The 18,384-nt window shown below is 47.0% G+C and overlaps 1 protein-coding gene across 5 annotated transcripts in view; it reads right to left on the bottom strand.

The window, feature by feature from the left end:
- The window catches only part of GPR160 (G protein-coupled receptor 160), a 40,785-nt gene that overhangs the window by 4,737 nt on the left and 17,664 nt on the right, over positions 1–18,384 (bottom strand). For all 5 annotated transcript variants that reach the window (XM_012470984.3, XM_012470985.3, XM_064378912.1 and 2 more), the window contains exon 2: positions 2,728–2,846. The gene's annotated coding sequence lies outside the window, so the exon portion shown is untranslated. The remainder of the gene's footprint in view (positions 1–2,727; positions 2,847–18,384) is intronic.

The following is an 18,384-nucleotide window of genomic DNA, read 5'->3' as shown; positions in this document are numbered from 1 at the left end:
TATTCCAGCCTGGGTGCCAGATCGAGACTCTGTCGCAGAAAGAAAAGCTAAGTAGGCAACATCCAAGGGATGACTTCCAAGTTTGCATTTCATCATTGACTCTCACAGGTGGAGCACCTGGAAGATGAGAAAAGCAGGGAGGAGGAGGACGCGGAGGAGGACCACGGAGGAGGACCCAGAGGAGGATCACAGAGGAGGACCCGGAGGAGGACCACAGAGGAGGACACGGAGGAGGACCCGGAGGAGGACCCGGAATAGGACCACAGAGGAGGACCCGGAGGAGGACTCGGAGGAGGACCACAGAGGAGGACCCGGAGGAGGACTCGGAGGAGGACCACAGAGGAGGACCACGGAGGAGGACCACAGAGGAGGACCCAGAGGAGGACCCGGAGGGGAGGACCCAGAGGAGGACCCGGAGGAGGACCACAGAGGAGGACCCAGAGGGGAGGACCCGGAGGAGGACCACAGAGGAGGACCACAGAGGAGGACCCGGAGGGGAGGACCGGGAGGAGCACCACAGAGGAGGACCACAGAGGAGGACCCGGAGGGGAGGACCTAGAGGAGGACCACAGAGGAGGACCCGGAGGGGAGGACCACGGAGGAGGACCCGGAGGGGAGGACCACGGAGGAGGACCCGGAGGAGGACCCAGAGGGGAGGACCTGGAGGAGGACCACAGAGGAGGACCACGGAGGAGGACCTGGAGGAGGACCCCGGAGGAGGACCACAGAGGAGGACCCGGGGGAGGACCCGGAGGAGGACCACAGAGGAGGACCCAGAGGGGAGGACCACAGAGGAGGACCCGGAGGGGAGGACTACAGAGGAGGACCCGGAGGAGGACCACAGAGGAGGACCCGGAGGAGGACCCGGAGGAGGACCCGGGGGAGGACCCGGGGGAGGACCCGGAGGAGGACCCAGAGGGGAGGACCACGGAGGAGGACCCAGAGGGGAGGACCTGGAGGAGGATCCGGAGGGGAGGACCTGGAGGAGGACTACAGAGGAGGATCTGGAGGAGGATCCGGAGGGGAGGACCCGGAGGAGGATCCGGAGGGGAGGACCTGGAGGAGGATCCGGAGGGGAGGACCACGGAGGAGGATCCGGAGGGGAGGACCACGGAGGAGGATCCGGAGGGGAGGACCACGGGGGAGAACCACGGAGGAGGACCACAGAGGAGGATCCGGAGGGGGACCTGGAGGAGGACCACAGGAGGACCCGGAGGAGGACCCCGGAGGAGGACCACAGAGGAGGACCCAGAGGGGAGGACCTGGAGGAGGATCCGGAGGGGAGGACCCGGAGGAGGACCACAGAGGAGGACCCGGAGGAGGACCCCGGAGGAGGACCCAGAGGGGAGGATCCGGAGGGGAGGACCCGGAGGAGGATCACAGAGGAGTACCCGGAGGCGGACCACAGAGGAGGACCTGGAGGAGGACCCGGAGGAGGACCACAGAGGAGGACCCAGAGGGGAGGACCCGGAGGGGAGGACCACGGAGGAGGACCACAGAGGAGGACCCGGGGGGAGGACCTGGAGGAGGACCACAGAGGAAGACCCGGAGGAGGACCACAAAGGAGGACCCGGAGGAGGACCCAGAGGGGAGGACCACAGGAGGACCCGGAGGAGGACCACGGAGGAGGACCCGGAGGGGAGGACCACGGAGGAGGACCCGGAGGGGAGGACCACAGAGGAGGACTTGGAGGAAGACCCGGAGGAGGACCACAGAGGACCCGGAGGGGAGAACCTGGAGGAGGACCACAGGGGAGGACCCGGAGGAGGACCCCGGAGGAGGACCACAGAGGAGGACCCGGAGGAGGACCACAGAGGAGGACCCGGAGGAGGACCACAGAGGAAGATCTGGAGGAGGACCACAGAGGAGGACCACAGAGGAAGATCTGGAGGAGGACCACAGAGGAGGACCACGGAGGAGGACCCGGAGGGGAGGACCACAGAGGAGGACCCGGAGGAGGACCACAGAGGAGGACTCGGAGGGGAGGACCACAGAGGAGGACCCGGAGGGGAGGACCTGGAGCAGGACCCTTTCATCTCCCAAGGGATAAAGAAGGTCCACAGAGGAGGAAGAGAATCAGCTACAGCTACCAAGGCATGAACCAAGAACCTCTTCAGAAGATGACTAGAAGAAAGAAAACATTGCCCAACATGGAATATGTAAGAGAATCATAAAACTGGAAGAAAAATAAGACCAGGGAAGATAGGCAAATTGAGGCAATAAAAGGTGCAAGGAAGAAACTGGAAAACAAGACTGGCCAATTTACAATGGTTCCTGAAGACCACAATCATGGAAACGAACCAGAGCTTTCTGAGATGAAACCAGTTTTATATACTCTACCCTGGTTATGCCATAAACCACCATAAGTGTTCCAAATTCCAATATTTTGTTTTTTAAAACAACTCCCTGGACAACACAGAAATCTGTTGATAAGCTACCCGAATTTTCCCTTGAAAAGTGTTCACAGTAAATATAGGGACTCAAGAGATTTCTAAGATCTGGTCCTTTTCCTGCATGATTCTTTAAACTACTTGTGAATCAACTCATATGCAACCTGAAAAGTTAATGTGAAAGTCCTTTTCCAAGTATCTTGCTTTACGATCTGGCCCAGTTTGGAGGTATTAGCAGGGCCTCAGGGAAACAAGCCATGATTTCTTTTCACTGACCCAGTCTCTGTTTTTCTCTTTGTAACCCAATTAATTCTTAACAAACAGTTTGCATACTTACTCTCCAGTAGGTCTTCCTTGACTGATGATCTTTCTGTTTTGGGTTTACTGCCTTCAATTATGTTATTTTTGGTTCCTTGCATTTCATTTTGCTATACCAAAATGCCATGTGAGTACGCTCTATGTCAAAGACAGAAAACAAAACGAAACATCATTAGGAGCTATCTTAATAGCCAGAGTCCAGTTAAACTGGTTCCAGATCACTGCTTAGAAAAACTATAACTTTTTGTGGGAGCGAGGCCAGTAACTAACTGCTTACATTCTTCGTATCTTCCTTGCAAAAGGAAGAAAGAGGATACTTGGATTGAAAGCACACCAAAGACGGAGAGATGGGTGCATATACTACATTTATTTAAGAAAGTCTTGCTTTATAGCTTTCACCCACAGGATGAAGCACCAGTCCTCCGAGTGTTTGGCTTCAGGATCCTTTGACCCCTGTGGCATGTTTACTAACATAAATAACATTTTTTCAATGAAAAGTTACCATATTTTACCAAACAAAAAAACTAGTGAGCAGAGTGGCATTGTTTCACATTTCACAGCTTGCTTTAGTATCTGGCTTAATAGCAGACAGCTGAATTCTCATCTCTACCGGGTCTGTCCTGAAGACGCTGGCCGAGACAGATGAGAGGAGTACTCAGACACAGGTATGCAGTGTAAGGCGGCTAGGGGGCTGCCCAGCACTAGTGGCGGAAGAGAGCAGCCTCGAACAGCTGGAACTGCTTGGTTTTGTTCAGTACAGACAATGCTGAAAGCCTGGAGCGAACAGAATCCGGGTGTAATTAACATTATTGTTCCCCCTTTCAGGGAGTAGTCACTGGCTCGCTTAAATGATCAGAGGTTTGCAACATAAGTAAACAAGCCTATTTAAGATAAATTCCCTACACTTCCTTGTACCTACTCCTTGTCCTCTGTCTCAACTCAAGGTCAGAGAACAGCTGCCTTCAGCTTATTCTCCTGCAAAGCTATGCAGAGCCTTCCGACCTTTCCAAAGGCCTGCTCCTTTCCCTGCACTTTCTCCCACCACTCTACCCATCCACATTTAATCAGCTGAAATATCACACATCATGTAGCTTCTGGAAAGTCCTCTACATTCATAAGAGTTGGAAAGTAAAAAAATAAAAAATAAACTTCAAGTGTTGCAAGTTGTGTTGCACAATCTCATGCAATCTTAGAAAAGTTTAAGAAAACCATGTGTGTTAAACGGGATGGGAGATAAACCGTTCACATGGACACTCTGGTTTACTGTTGTGTAGAAAGTGGAATTCATACTGCAGTTGTGTTTGGTGAGCCTGATGAGTGGAGAGCGCCTGCGGTAGATAAGCCTTAGCAGGTGCTCTACGTACTGTTTTTCTAATTAACAACAGTCATAAAAGGTACATATAATTCTTCCCCTTGAGGAAACAGGCTTATGGTTAATAGGCACATTTCCCTAGGTAAAGTTCAACCTCAATTCTGACTTCAAAGGTCATGTTCTTCAGTAAGCCACAATTATGGCTTAACTCACAACCAGAAATGTAGAAAAAGACCCAATGTATGTAAGTGAAAGTGCTTTCTGAAAAAGCAACATCTGGCCAGGTGTGGTGACTCATGCCTGTAATTGCAGCACTTTGGGAGGCCAGGGTAGGTGGATCACCTGAGGCCAGGAGTTCAAGAACAGCCTGGTCAACATGATGAAAACCTGTCTCTATTAAAAATACAAAAATTAGCTGGGCATGGTGGCAGATGCCTGTAATCCCAGCTACTCAGCAGGCTGCGGCAAGAGAATCGCTTCAACCCGGGATGGGGAGGTTGCAGTGAGCCGAGATTGCACCACTGCACTCCAGCCTGAGCAACAGAGTGAGACTCTGTCTCAAAAAATAAAGTAAAAACATAAAAAAGCAACATCCAAATAACACTGACTGCATTGATTACTGATACCCATACGATCGTGACTTGACTATCCATTTGGATAATGAAATTTTATCCCTCTAAAAGGTAAATATGAACTTTGAAGAGTTTGTATTTGAAATGTGGTCTTGATATGCATCCAAATTCAGTGGAAAAAAATAAAATGTCACTCAACTCTGATAGTAATGTTGTACATTCATTCATTTACACAGTACAATTATATTCGATATAGGAAATTAATAAATACAGAATGTTTTTATTGTACTTATTTAAAAAAATAGGTTATGTAATTTACATGGTACACAACTTGAGTGACAGACTGTATGACAGTGAAAATGACCTGTCCCACCCAACCCTCCAGCATCCCCACTCTGCCCAGCGCCGTCTAGCCCAGTTTCCCTCCCTAGATACAACCACTAAAACCAGTATTTCTATGTATTTCCAGAGATAGTCTAAAGCAAGGTTTTAAAAAGAAATCTGAAATTTCCTTATTAAGAACTAGTGAGAGATTCTTGATTTGTCCTTTCCTGTCTGATTTACACACTGATAAAATCTCATGAAAGAAACACAAAGAAGAACACAACCGCGAATTAATCAGTGGTCTGCCAGATGCAGGGGCAGTTCCCACCAACCCAAACGTGAGGCCGGGCAGAAGACAGCAAGTAGGGCTTATCTCGGGGCAGGGGGCCGGTGACTTTTCTCCTTCAGTATAGAATTACAGCGCTTACCCATATGCCTGCTGCTGCTCTGCTGCTGCCCCTGGAGGATTTTGTTCTTTGATCCCTACAGTCAATGGGCTGTCAGGCCAAAACATTTAATTGCGGATGAGTGGCGCTTCACTGTTGTCTTTTTCCCATCATGGGTTGAGGAGTAGGGGAGGCAGTGCAATCCAGAGGATACATTACAAGATGGTGAAGCCTCTGTCAACCTGGGTCCTTAAGTGACCGTGGGAAGCAAAGCCCCTGGAGGGTCACAATGGGTGTATAGTACAAGCAAGAGAGAAACCTCTGTTGCATTAAGTCAGCAGGATTTGGCCTATCCTGACTAATACCATTCCTTATTATTGTCTATATTCTTTGAATTTTTTTTTGAGACGGAGTCTCGCTCTGTTGCCCAGGCTGGAGTGCTGTGATGCAATCTCGGCTCACTGCAGCCTCTGTCTCCCGGGTTCAAGTGATTCTCCTGCCTCAGCCTCCTGAGTAGCTGGGATTACAGGTGTGCGCCACCACGCCCGGCTAATTTTTTTTGTATTTTTAGTAGAGATGGGGTTTCATGTTTGTCAGGCTGGTCTCAAACTCCTGACCTCGTGATCTGCCTGCCTTGGCCTCCCAGAGTGCTGGGATTACAGGCGTGAACCACCATGGCTGGCCACCTCTTTTCTTTATAAATTATCCAGCCTCAGGTACTCCTTTATAATGACACAAAACAGATTGACATTACTTAAAACAACAGAAATTTAATCTCTCACATTCTGGAGGCCATAAGAGTCTTAAATTCAGTTGTCAGCAGAGGCCGGGCGCAGTGGCTCATGCCTGGAATCCCAGCACTTTGGGAGACCAAGGCAGGTAGATCACGAAGGTCAGGAGTTTGAGACCAGCCCAGCCAACTTGGTAAAACCCCGTCTCTACTAAAAATGCAAAAATTAGCTGGGCGTGGTGGCAGGCACCTGTAGTCCCAGCTACTTGGGAGGCTGAGGAAGGAGAATCGCTTGAACCTGGAAGGTGCAGGTTGCAATGAGACATGATCACACCACTGCACTCCAGCATGGGTGACAGAGTGAGACTCTGGCTCAAAAAAAAGGCTTGTATACAAATTATGTAAGAGCTTTCTTCACCAATGGCCTCAGAGTGGAACTATCCCAAATATCCATACACAGGAAAATGGATAAGCAAATTGTAGTATATCTAGACAATGGAATACTTCTCAGCCATAACAATTAACATATGCTCCACACAAGGAAAAGCCTCAAAAACATGCTGTGTTAGGCCATTCTTCTGCTGCTATAAAGAAATACCTGAGGCTAATTTTTTTTTTTTTTTTGAGACAGTCTCTTGCTCTGTCACCAGGTGCCAGGCTGGAGTACAGTGGCACGATCCTGGCTCACTGCAACCTCTGCCTCCCAGGTTCAAGCAATTCTCCTGCCTCAACCTCCCAAGTAGCTGGGACTACAGGCGCGTGCCACCATACCCAGCTAATTTTTGTATTTTTTAGTAGAGACGGGGTTTCACCATGTTGGCCAGGATAGAGTCTTGATCTCTTGACCTCGTGATCCACCCACCTTGGCCTCCCAAAGTACTGGGATTACAGGTGTAAGCCATTGCACCCAGCCAAGACTAGGTAATTTATAAAGAAAATTTTTTTTGTTTGTGAGACAGAATCTTGCTCCGTTGCCCAGGCTGGAGTGCAGTGGAGTGATCTCTGCAACCTCTGCCTTCTGGGTTCGTGGGATTCTCCTACCTCAGCCTCCTGAGTACCTGGGACTACAGGCATGCACCACCATGCCCGATGAATTTTTTTTTTTTTTTTTTTTAGAGACAGGTTTTCACTTTGTTGACCAGGCTAGTCTCGAACTCCTGACCCCAGGTGATCCACCTGCCTCAGCCTCCCAAAGTGCTGGGATTACAGCCATGAGCCACCGCGCCCGGCCTATAAAGAGGTTTAATTGGTTCACAGTTCTGCAGGCGACACAGGAAGCGCGGTGCTGGCATCTGCTTGGCTTCTGGTGAGGCCTCAGGAAGTTTACAACCACGGTGGAAGGAAAAAGGGAAACAGGCATCTCACATGGCGAGAGCTGGAGTCAGAGGGAAGGGAGGCCTCACATGCTTTTAAATGACCAGATCTTGCATGACTCAGAGGGAGAGCTCACTTACCACCCAGGGGATGGCACCAAGCTGTTCATGAGGGATCTGCCCCCATGGTCCAGATACCTCCTAACAGGCCCCATCTCCAACATGGGAGAGCACATTTTAACATGAGATTTGAGATTTGGAGGGGACGCATATCTAAACCGTATCACATGCCGAACAAAAAGAGCCTAGCAATAAAGGGTATCAACTGTGTGGTTCCAATGATATGGAACTCAAAACAGAAAAACGAATCTCTGTGGCCAGAGAGACCATCGGTAGAAATCGGAAGCCGGGCTGGGACAAAGGTGAACCAGGCGATGTTCTGCGAAGATGAAAATGTTCGGTATCTAGATTTGTGTCCAAGTGTATACATTTTTCAAAATTCAAACTATACACTGAAAAGCACTGTTTTAACTTATTTTTAAAGAATATCCATCTCAGGATGAGTGTGGTGGCTCACACCTGTAATCCCAGCACTCTGAGAGGCTGAGGTGGGCGGATCACCTAGGGTCAGGAGTTGAAGACTAGCCTGGTCGACATGGAGAAGCCCCATCTCTACTAAAAATACAAAAAATTAGCTGGGCATGGTGGCACATGCCAGTAATCCCAGCTACTCGGAAGGCTGAGGCAGGAGAATTGCTTGAACCCAGGAGGCTGCAATGAGCCGAGATCGCGCCATTGTACTCCAGCCTGGGGCATAAGAATGAGACTTTGTCTCAAAAAAAAAAAAAAAAAAGTTCATCTCACAGTATTATAGATATAAAAGTTAAAACCTGGAATTAAAGTCCAACAGGAAGAAATTGGCTACATAAATTATAACTTCCAATGAATAGTGCCTTTTTCAAACAAATGCTCCTTCTCATAACTCCACTAACATAACAGTGAATTATGTTTTACTGAATTCTAAAATGAATAAGAAAACCCCATGGTGATATTGAGGAGGGTAAGCACTGGCCAAGAAGCCTTTCTCCTGCCGTTCCTGTACTAACTCTACCACCTGGTGACAGGACAGTAAGTGAGGGAAGTTTGCTCTTTTGGAAGCGCTATAGCTAACGAGTAAGGAATGATCAGATTTGGAAACTGCCCAATTTGCCACCTCTGATGTACCGAATGGAGGTGGGCAAAGATCATCAACGACGCTACCCCCCACAGGTAGAGGAGGAAGAGTACGCTGCTGTCTACACAGCGGGCTTGTCAGAAGATTAGAACCCGATTAAACCTGTACATTCAACTGCTGATGTTCAAGAAAGACAGAAGACAAAAGAACTTGTTCAATGACCCTACAGGATGCAGTAAAGAAAATCCACGGCCGGGCGCGGTGGCTCACGCCTGTAATCCCAGCACTTTGGGAGGCTGAGGCGGGTGGATCATGAGGTCAAGAGATCGAGACCATCCTGGCCAACATGGTGACACCCCGTCTATACTAAAAATACAAAAAATTAGTCGCGGGGCGCGGTGGCTCACGCCTGTAATCCCAGCACTTCCGGGGGCGGGGCGCGGTGGCTCACGCCTGTAATCCCAGCACTTTGGGAGGCCGAGGTGGGTGGATCACCTGAGGTCGGGAGTACAAGAGCGGCCCGACCAACATGGTGAAACTCCGTCTTTAAAAAAATAAAGAAAAGAAAATCCACACGGTGGTTTACCCTGTAGGGACCACAACTTGTTACTTCAATAAATTCTTCCAACAACAATCCAAAAAATTAAGAGACTTAGGATATATCAACTAAGTGCAATGTGTAAAATTTATCTGAATTCATGACAACTAACTACATATATAAGACAATGGGAAATTATGGTGTGATAGGCGGAATTCTATTCCCCGCCTCCAAATTCATATGTTCAAGCCTAGCTCCCAGTACCCCGAATGTGACTGCATTTGGAGATAGGTCCTGTGAAGAGGTGATTTGGACACACACACGAGAAACTAGGGATGCTGGTGCGTGGAGAAAAGGCCGTGGGAGCGCACGGCGAGAAGACAGCCGTCGACAGACTGCGAAAGGCCCCGGGAGAAACCACGCTTGGGCGCCTCGATCTCACACCTCCAGCCCCAGGACTGTCCTTTCAGTTCTGTACCACCCAGTCTGTGGTAGTTTATGGCAGCCCTAACAAATACATGTGGTTATATTCCAATGTCGCTATTTAAAAAAAAATACGAAAATATTACAGATGAAATAGATCGCCTGGAATTTGCTTCAACATAATGCGGCGTGTGCCGGGTCAAGTGGATTAAAGTGCAGATGGGGCAGAATCGACCACTGGTTAATGGCTATTCTAACTATGTGTATGTATGTTTGAAAATTTTCATGACTTTTTTAAACAATGTATGAAATCTCCAAGGACAAAATTTCAGAGGCTGGAAAATGAACAGACAGATGGTAAATGGCTGAGCCCCCTCTACACAAAGTGTGGTCCAAGCATCACCTAGGAGGCCTCTATTCACATAGACCGTCGGGCTCCAGCTCAGACCTACGGAACTAACCAACCTGCAGTTTTAAGAAGATCCTCAGGTAAATCATACACACTGAACACAGCCTGAAGCCAGCAGTGGAGAAAGCACAGTGACAACCCAATTTCTACCTCAGGACCCTCCAAAAGCTCAAGAGTTCCTGACCCAGGTGTCTTCGGAAAGAGGTGCAAAGGGGGGGGATTTCTTGCAAATGAAATACGCAGTTAGATCCCCAGATCTCGTCCCTGACTCAGTGCAACAAATGACTCCCTCTCCAACTACAGATCTTCCCCCTCGGGGGAAGATCACACAATCTTTGGACAGTGGTCAGAGCTGAGGATTAGAGGGGCATCATACTGAGAACAGGAGACTGCATAAAAATACACACAGCGAAAGTTGAGACCTCTCCAGCCTTCTTTTTCCACTTGGATTTCAGGAATACTATTGTTACAAGATATAAAGACCCAAACGTCTCTCTCTAGGCATTAGCCAAGGAAGAAATATCTAAAGATACTACACTGAATCTTCCCTGAGGAAACAGCCTAGATATTGTCCTACTTATAAATATGAGTGGACATCCAAAGATCCTCTGACATTCAAAGAAAATTTCTAGTATTAAAAGTTGAGGGCCGGGCGCGGTGGCTCACGCCTGTAATCCCAGCACTTTGGGAGGCCGAGGTGGGTGGATCATGAGGTCAAGAGATCGAGACCATCCTGGCCAACATGGTGACACCCCGTCTCTACTAAAAATACAAAAAATTAGTCGGGCGTGGTGGCGCACGCCTGTAGTCCCAGCTACTCGGGAGGCTGAGGTAGGAGAATTGTTTGAACCCGGGAGGCGGAGGCTGCAGTGAGCCGAGATCGCACCATTGCACTCCAGCCCAGCACCTGGCGACTGAGACTCTGTCTAAAAAAAAATAATAATAAAAGTTGAACAAATCCACAAGCAGAAAAAAGACAACTTGGAGGAAACAGACACAATGCTAGAGAGAAGAAAACTACTTAAAAACTCATTGTTTTCAGGGAGAAAATATTACATCCACATACAAGAAGAGGAAGCTATTTATAATAACAACGGAAAACAAAAAAGAACTCTTGGAAAATAAAATATGATGGCATAAGTGGTCAGGTGAACAGAGAGTTAGAAAATAAAGTTTAGGAAATTTCCTAGAAAAAGTGAAATGAAAAGAGAGAAATCGTTAAGAAACATGGAGGACGAATCCAACAGGTACAAAATCTGAGTAACAGGAGTCACGGAAGGAGCAGCCTGGCGGGAGGAACTCGAAGAAAAGGCAGTGACGAGCCGAGCGCGGTGGCTCGCGCCTGTGATCCCAGGACTTCAGGAGGCCAAGGTGAGAGGGTCACTTGAGGTCAGGAGTTTGAAACCAGCCTGGCCAACATGGCGAAACCCAATCTCTACTAAAAATACAAAAAAGAAAAATAATTAGCTGGGCACGGTGGTGCACGCCTATAATCCCAGCTACTCAGGAGGCTCAGGCAGGAGAATTGCTTGAACCCAGAAGGTGGAGGTTGCAGTGAGCCAAGATCGTACCACTTCACTCCAGCCAGGTGACAGAGCAAGACTCTGTTTCAAAAAATAAAATAACAATAAAGGACATTTCAGGCTGGGCACAGTGGCTCACGTCTGTAATCCCAGCACTTTGGGAGGCCGAGGCAGGTGGATCACAAGGTCAAGAGATCGAGACCATCCTGGCCAACATGGTGAAACCCCATCTCTACTAAAATACAAAAATTAGCTGGGCGTGGTGGTGAGCACCTGTAGTCCCAGCTACTCAGGAAGCTGAGGCAGGAGAACTGCTTGAACCCAGGAGGCGGAGGTTGCAGTGAGCCGAGATCGCGCCACTGTACTCTAGTCTGGTGCCTAGTGACAGAGCGAGACTCTGTCTCAAATAAATAAATAAATAAATAAATAAAGGACATTTCAACTTATAAATGAAAAATAAAATTTAGACTTGGAGTTCCATCTTGCAACAACTTATCCCCATCCCACCACCCACGTAGACATGTTAGCACCTGTAGCTACCATCAATCATCTCAACAGGAGACACGACCAGACATTTTGTGCCTCCTATATGGCAAACCCGAGTTTCATTAAATCTCTGAATCCGGCTGCCAGTTTGCAAGAAATACAGAGGCCTGAGGGATATACTGAGCTGAATCATGGGCATGCAATCAGCAAGACTCACACTGTGGAAAACCCTATTGGTCAAGGGGTCCAGATCTTCAAGAGAAAAACGAAGGGAAAAAATGGAGTAAAAAAGACATCCCAGATAACTTTTTTTTAAAAAGGTAAGACTAAACTAGAGTCTCTAAAGATACGCATTTGGGTGGTAAAACTTCTCAATACAGAGAAGAGACTGATTCCTACAAAAGTGAAATTATTTTGCGGGGAGCGAGGGACTGTGACTGGAGCGGTCACATGGAAGGGGCGTATTGGAGCAAGGTTCCTGCTCTTTACCTGAGAGGTGCTTACATGCGTGGAATGGGGTCAGGCTTCTTGGAAACACTGGAAGCCAGAGATGCCTTCAATTCTAAGGGATTGACAAGTTCAGCCAAATAAAAATAGCACTTTGCATAAAAAGCATAGGCAAAATCAAAAGAAAAACTGGAGGAAAAACATCATAAAATAGTCATCTAATTTAGAAAGAGCTCTTGGAAATCAAACAAGAAAAAGATCAAAATCCCAATATGGAAATAGTAAAATGAACAAAGGATTCAGAGAGATAATTCACAAAAGAGGGTAATTGGGCTATTGGACGTATGAAAGAAGGATCAGCATCACTCCTAAGAGAAAGACAGGCCCCGTGCCACAGCGCACACCTGTAATCCCAGGACTTTGGGAGGCTGAGGCAGAAGGATCATTTGAGTCCAGGAGTTCAAGACCAGCCGGGGCAACATGGCAAAACCCTGTCTCTACTAAAAACACAAAAATTAGCTGGGCATGGTGGCATATGACTATAGTCCCAGCTAGTTGGGAGGCTGAGGTGGGAGGATTGCTTGAGCCCAGGAGGTTGAGGCTGCAGTGAGCTGTGACTGCACCACTGCACTCCAGCCTGTGCAACAGAAGGAGACTCTGACTCAAAAAATTAATTAAAAAGAATAAAAGAGCCCGGGCACAGTGGCTCACACCTGTAATCCCAGCACTTGGGGAAGCTGAGGCGGGTGGATCACAAGGTCAAGAGATCAAGACTCTCTTAACATGGTAAAACCTCGTCTCTACTAAAAATACAAAAATTACCTGGGCATGGTGGTACATGCCTGTAGTCCCAGCTACTCAGGAGGCTAGGGCAGGAGAATCACTTGAACCCAGGAGGCGGAGGTTGTAATGAGCTGAGATCATACCACTGCACTCCAGCCTGGTGACAGAGTGAGACTCCGTCTCAAAAAAAAAAAAAAAAAAAAAAAAAAAAAAGTATAAAAGAGAAAAACAGAACTTTACACTGTTCACCTTATAAACAATAGGCAAAACCCCACAATTTGTTCATACAGTATCTCTAGTGAGGCTGTAGAATAAACAGGTACTCTTAACCACTGGTGGGGCTGAAGAATGTAACGGGCGCAACTCCTGTAAAAGGCAATCTGGCAATAGGTATGAAAATTACAAATGCACATATATGTCCCGTGAGCCAAAACTCCACTTCTAAGGATTTATCCCAGAGATTTACTTGCATGTGTGCAAAATTAAGTGTTTATAAGGGTATTCGTGGAGGTACCGTTTATAACAAAAGACTGGAGACTACGTTGTCACTTAAACGACTTTAAACTTAAATGTCCATCAATAGGGAGCCATTAAGTAGATTATGGCACAGCTACCAGCGCGATACTATGCAGCTCTCTTTTAAAAATGAAGAACTCTCCATGTAGTGATAATGGACATGTCTCCAAGATACATTGTTAAGGGGAAAAGCAAGACACAGAATAGAACTACAATTTGCATTTTAAAAGGGGAGAAAAAGAAGGGAGTCAATAATCTTCTATATACACATGAAGAGACCCTGGAAGCACAGTTTAAAAGTTAGCACTGGGCATGTGTGCATGCCTATAATCCCAGCCACTCAGGAGGCTGAGGCAGGGTCTCTTGAACCCAGTAGGTTGAGCATAGTCTGGGCAATACAGCGAGACTCCATCTCTTAAAAAACAAGTGAAAGAAAGTGGTTACAGGGGTAGCAACTTGGCAGATGGGGTCATAAATGAGATGAAGACTTCAGTGTATGTATTTTCCTGCTATGAACATTCTCCTAAACATGTGAATGTATTCGGTATTCAAACAGTTACACACACCGAGTAAGGAAACCAACCAGGTTATCCTCCAACGGGCGCACTTCTCAACACACGAGCAATAAAGCATTTCGTTTGCTTTAAAAAGCTTTTCAATATTTAATGAAATAAAATTTCCAACATACAATTCTACACCAAGCTAAATGGTCAATTAAGTGTCGGTATGAAATGAAGCCACATGCTAAAAACTATTTTATTCACATGAAGTGCTTAGGAAGCCAGTGAAAGAAAGGCATACGTCATCAGAATGAGGAGTAAAAAACCAGGAGAGAAGTACATGCGGTCCAGGAAATGGGACGCATCGGAGGAGGAGAAAAACCACGGACGATCCGAGGACTCCGAGGCTGGTGGAGATTCTCTAGGCACCAGATCTAGAGTGCACGATCCACATTAGAACAGCGCACGTGGCTATGGGGGAAATTTCTCCAGGAGGGTGGAAATTCCAAATACCTTTGAACATTCCAAAAAGATTTACACAGTAGAAGAGTCTGTGGTTGAATTAGTGATAAGTATATAGAAAACAAAGCAGACAGACAACTCAAAGGAAAATAAACAGGTTGTTTAGAAAGGGGGTGTAATTGTAGCATACGACATTGATTAGCTATTTTATTTTAAAATAAAATTTTATTTTTTAAAATAATTTTTGTTTCAACTTTAAGATGACAAATATTTTGAGTTTCTTTCCTTAAAATAGAAAGCTAAACCACAAACTACAGCCAAGACACTATCTCCCGTGTGCACTCTGGTCGGATCCTCTTCAGGTGACCACTCAGGCCAGCAGGGGACTGGGGGAGGAGGCTTTCTTAGGTAGCGCCTTCATGTGGCCCGGGGTGGGGGAACCCAAGGCGAGGACAGGCTCTCATACCTGCCTCCATTCAGATTTACCAGGTGGCAGGAGACGCCAGGTCATGACTCCTGAGTTTCACTCAGTAAGAATAAGTCCTGTGTACGGAGGGACGAGGCAGCCCCCTACCCCTCCAGCCTTGACAGTCCAGCAGAAAACCCTGGCCTCATCCTGGATTCCCAGGGGTGCTCGGCCCTGCCTGGTCCCCTTTCTCTGAGGCTGACAGCTGCATTTCAGGTTGCAGGAGTGGGGTGTCTGGGCTTGTGGGCTCATTCCCCGGCTCATGGCTGCAACCTGGCAGGAGCCACGGGCGTCTGACAAACACAAGGCCTTGACAGCAGCTCTGGAACTTTCAACCCAGCAGGACAAGGGGAAAACTGGAGGGTGGGGGGTGGTTGTTAAGTAAGTAATTTCTGGTCCCACTACAAATCTCTAATTTTGACTAGAGTACCTCTCAATCTCTCAATTTCTTCTACAAAAATGAAAGCAATCCCCCCCCAAAAAATACAGCCACTTCATTCAAGACATGTACATGTAAGTTGCTTTCTGTGTGTTATTTTTATTATTTCTTTCTTTCTTTCTTTGAGACTGAGTCTCGCTCTGTCCCTCAGCCTGGAGTCCAGTGGCATCATCTTGGCTCACTGCAACCTCTGCCTCCTGGGTTGAAGTGATTCTCCTGCCGCAGCCTTCTGAGTAGCTGGAACTACAGGCATGGGCCACCATGCCTGGCTAATTTTTGTATTTTTAGTAGAGATGGAGTTCCACCATATTGGTCAGTTTGGTCTTGAACTCCTGACCTTGTGATCCACCTGCCTCAGCCTCCCAAAGTGCTGGAATTACAAGCGTGAGCCACCACGCCCAGCCCATAATTTTAAATTATTTTTTAATAAATTCAGTGTTCACATTTCTACAAAAAATTAGCCCAGTTTCAGGAAACTGCCCAGAAAGGAAGGCAAGCCACGCTGTCCCCGCCCACGTCTAATGTGACCGCACACCTGATGCTTCCCGGCGCCCAGAAAAGCGGCAGCGCTGGAAGAGAAAATCTATGACTGCCTGTGCTCAGGGCCACAGGCTCAGCAAGCTTTTGAGAAAGCACGAGGAAGACTAGCTTACTGCCAAACCTTTTAAAAATATAGTCATACACTTCAAAGAGTGCCTGTCCAGACATCAGGAGAACAAGAGCTTGGAGCATCCCGTCCAGGCCTCTGGGAGACAGTGTCTTCCTTGCATCGCGTCGGGAGTGTGGGGGACACGTCCCAGCTCTTCCACTGGGGAGAGGAGACTCGCCCAGCCTCCTAGTTCACTATTGGCCTGCAGCCTGAGCCTGCTTACCCCTTTGTAGTTCAGCTTACTTTCCAGGTGACTAGAATGACTACAGCCCGACTAGATGGATTATTTGGTTACTCTTTTATATCATAACCACCTTTGCTAGGTGTTTGGAGCCTGAACTCCTGTGCCATCTTCACCAGATGTCTCAACTGAAATAACTGTCTTGCTCTCCTGAAGCTCCTGTACACATTTTGTAAGGCCCTCTCTACATAATACGTACTCAAGCTAAACGTAACTGTCAGAAGTCTTGGTATTGCCAGTTATGAAATGACTTCACTGTATCATCTATATGCTTTTAGTCTCAAACAAGTGTTGACTAGAGCACTGATGCATGAAATGTGATATTCTGCATACACAACTGTAATCAGTTATTGTAATGATTCAACCACCTTGTGATTCACCATGGCCCATGGGCTTTTTCTGCCAAAAAAAGGCACAAAGTCAATCATTCTCCCATGTGAGCCTCTTACTTACAAACTTAATTAGCCTTCATTTGATTTTTTTTTTTTTTTTTGAGACGGAGTTTCGCTCTTGTTACCCAGGCTGGAGTGCAATGGCGCGATCTCGGCTCACCGCAACCTCCGCCTCCTGGGTTCAGGCAATTCTCCTGCCTCAGCCTCCCGAGTAGCTGGGATTACAGGCACGCGCCACCGTGCCCAGCTAATTTTTTGTATTTTTAGTAGAGACGGGGTTTCACCATGTTGACCGGGATGATCTCGATCTCTTGACCTCGTGATCCACCCGCCTCGGCCTCCCAAAGTGCTGGGATTACAGGCGTGAGCCACCGCGCCCGGCGCCTTCATTTGATTTTATCCAATTCATAAATACTGTACCCCATTAATACAGGTTATTTTGACTTCTGTTTCTAGTTTTCTTGAACACAAATGTGTACATTAATATGCCACCAGTTATGGATTAAAACTGATTAAACAGAACGGGTCCCAGACTGACCTCTAAAAGGTTAAATGATGACTTATCCCACACTGGAACCATATCCTTGGTAATGTCTCTGTGTGACCTTCCCACCGTCTAACTGTGGTATCATGGGAGCTAACCTCTGTTTCGCTGGGTTGCTGTTGAGTACGTCATTCATAATGAAGTCAGCCGCATGAGAAAGTTAAGATTATGTCCTCTGCTTCCTCCAGATCCTTAAAATGTTCTTGAAAACAAATTAGGTTACATTGACATGATTCATTTTTCTATAAAGCTACCATTAAATTTTACTCAATGCCTTATGTTTCCTTCTAAGTTAGTATTCTGGTGATGTATATTTTCCTTTCTTTTCTTTTCGAGATGGAGTCTCGCTCTGTCGCCGGGCTGGAGTGCAGTGGCGCAATCTCAGCTCACTGCAACCTCCATCTCCTGGGTTTCAGCGATTCTCCTGCCTTACTTAGCCTTCCGAGTAGCTGGGACTATAGATGCGTGCCACCACACCTGGCTAATTTTTGTATTTTCAGTAGAGACAGGGTTTCACCATGTCGGCCAGGATGGTCTGGAACTCCTGACCTTTGGTGATCCGCCTGCCTCGACCTCCCAAAGTGTTGGGATTACAGGCGTTAGCCACTGCGCCCAGGGCTGGTGATGTATATTTCACATAACTCTCCCTTAAAATGTGATTGTATTTTACTTACTGCAAATTCTGTACATATATTCACCTCGTCATCGTTTTGGTGGGAACAGATAATTAATAAGGTGTAAGGTTCAGAATTAAGGAGAGAGGAGTTGCATACTTATACTAGTCATTCAGGTACTGAGTTTTAAGAACAGTATCAATAAATAGAAATATATCTTTAAAAAAACAATAAATAAGGGAATGGGATTAATAAGAGCAATAAAGGATTATAAGAAGAGAAGTTGTTCAGATACTTATGGGCTGACTGCTTGGCAAACATGTTTACAGAAGAGGTTTAAAAATAGTGGGGTTTTTTTGTTTGTTTTTGAGATAGAGTTTCACTCTTGTTGCCCAAGCTGGAGTACAATGGTGCAATCCCAGCTCACTACAAC

This window comes from Aotus nancymaae, unplaced genomic scaffold (assembly GCF_030222135.1).
Source record: "Aotus nancymaae isolate 86718 unplaced genomic scaffold, 86718_ANA_hifiasm-v0.15.2.pri h1tg000019l, whole genome shotgun sequence".
In the NCBI taxonomy this organism is placed as follows: Eukaryota; Metazoa; Chordata; class Mammalia; order Primates; family Aotidae; genus Aotus; species Aotus nancymaae.
This window is presented reverse-complemented; position numbering and strand designations above follow the sequence as displayed.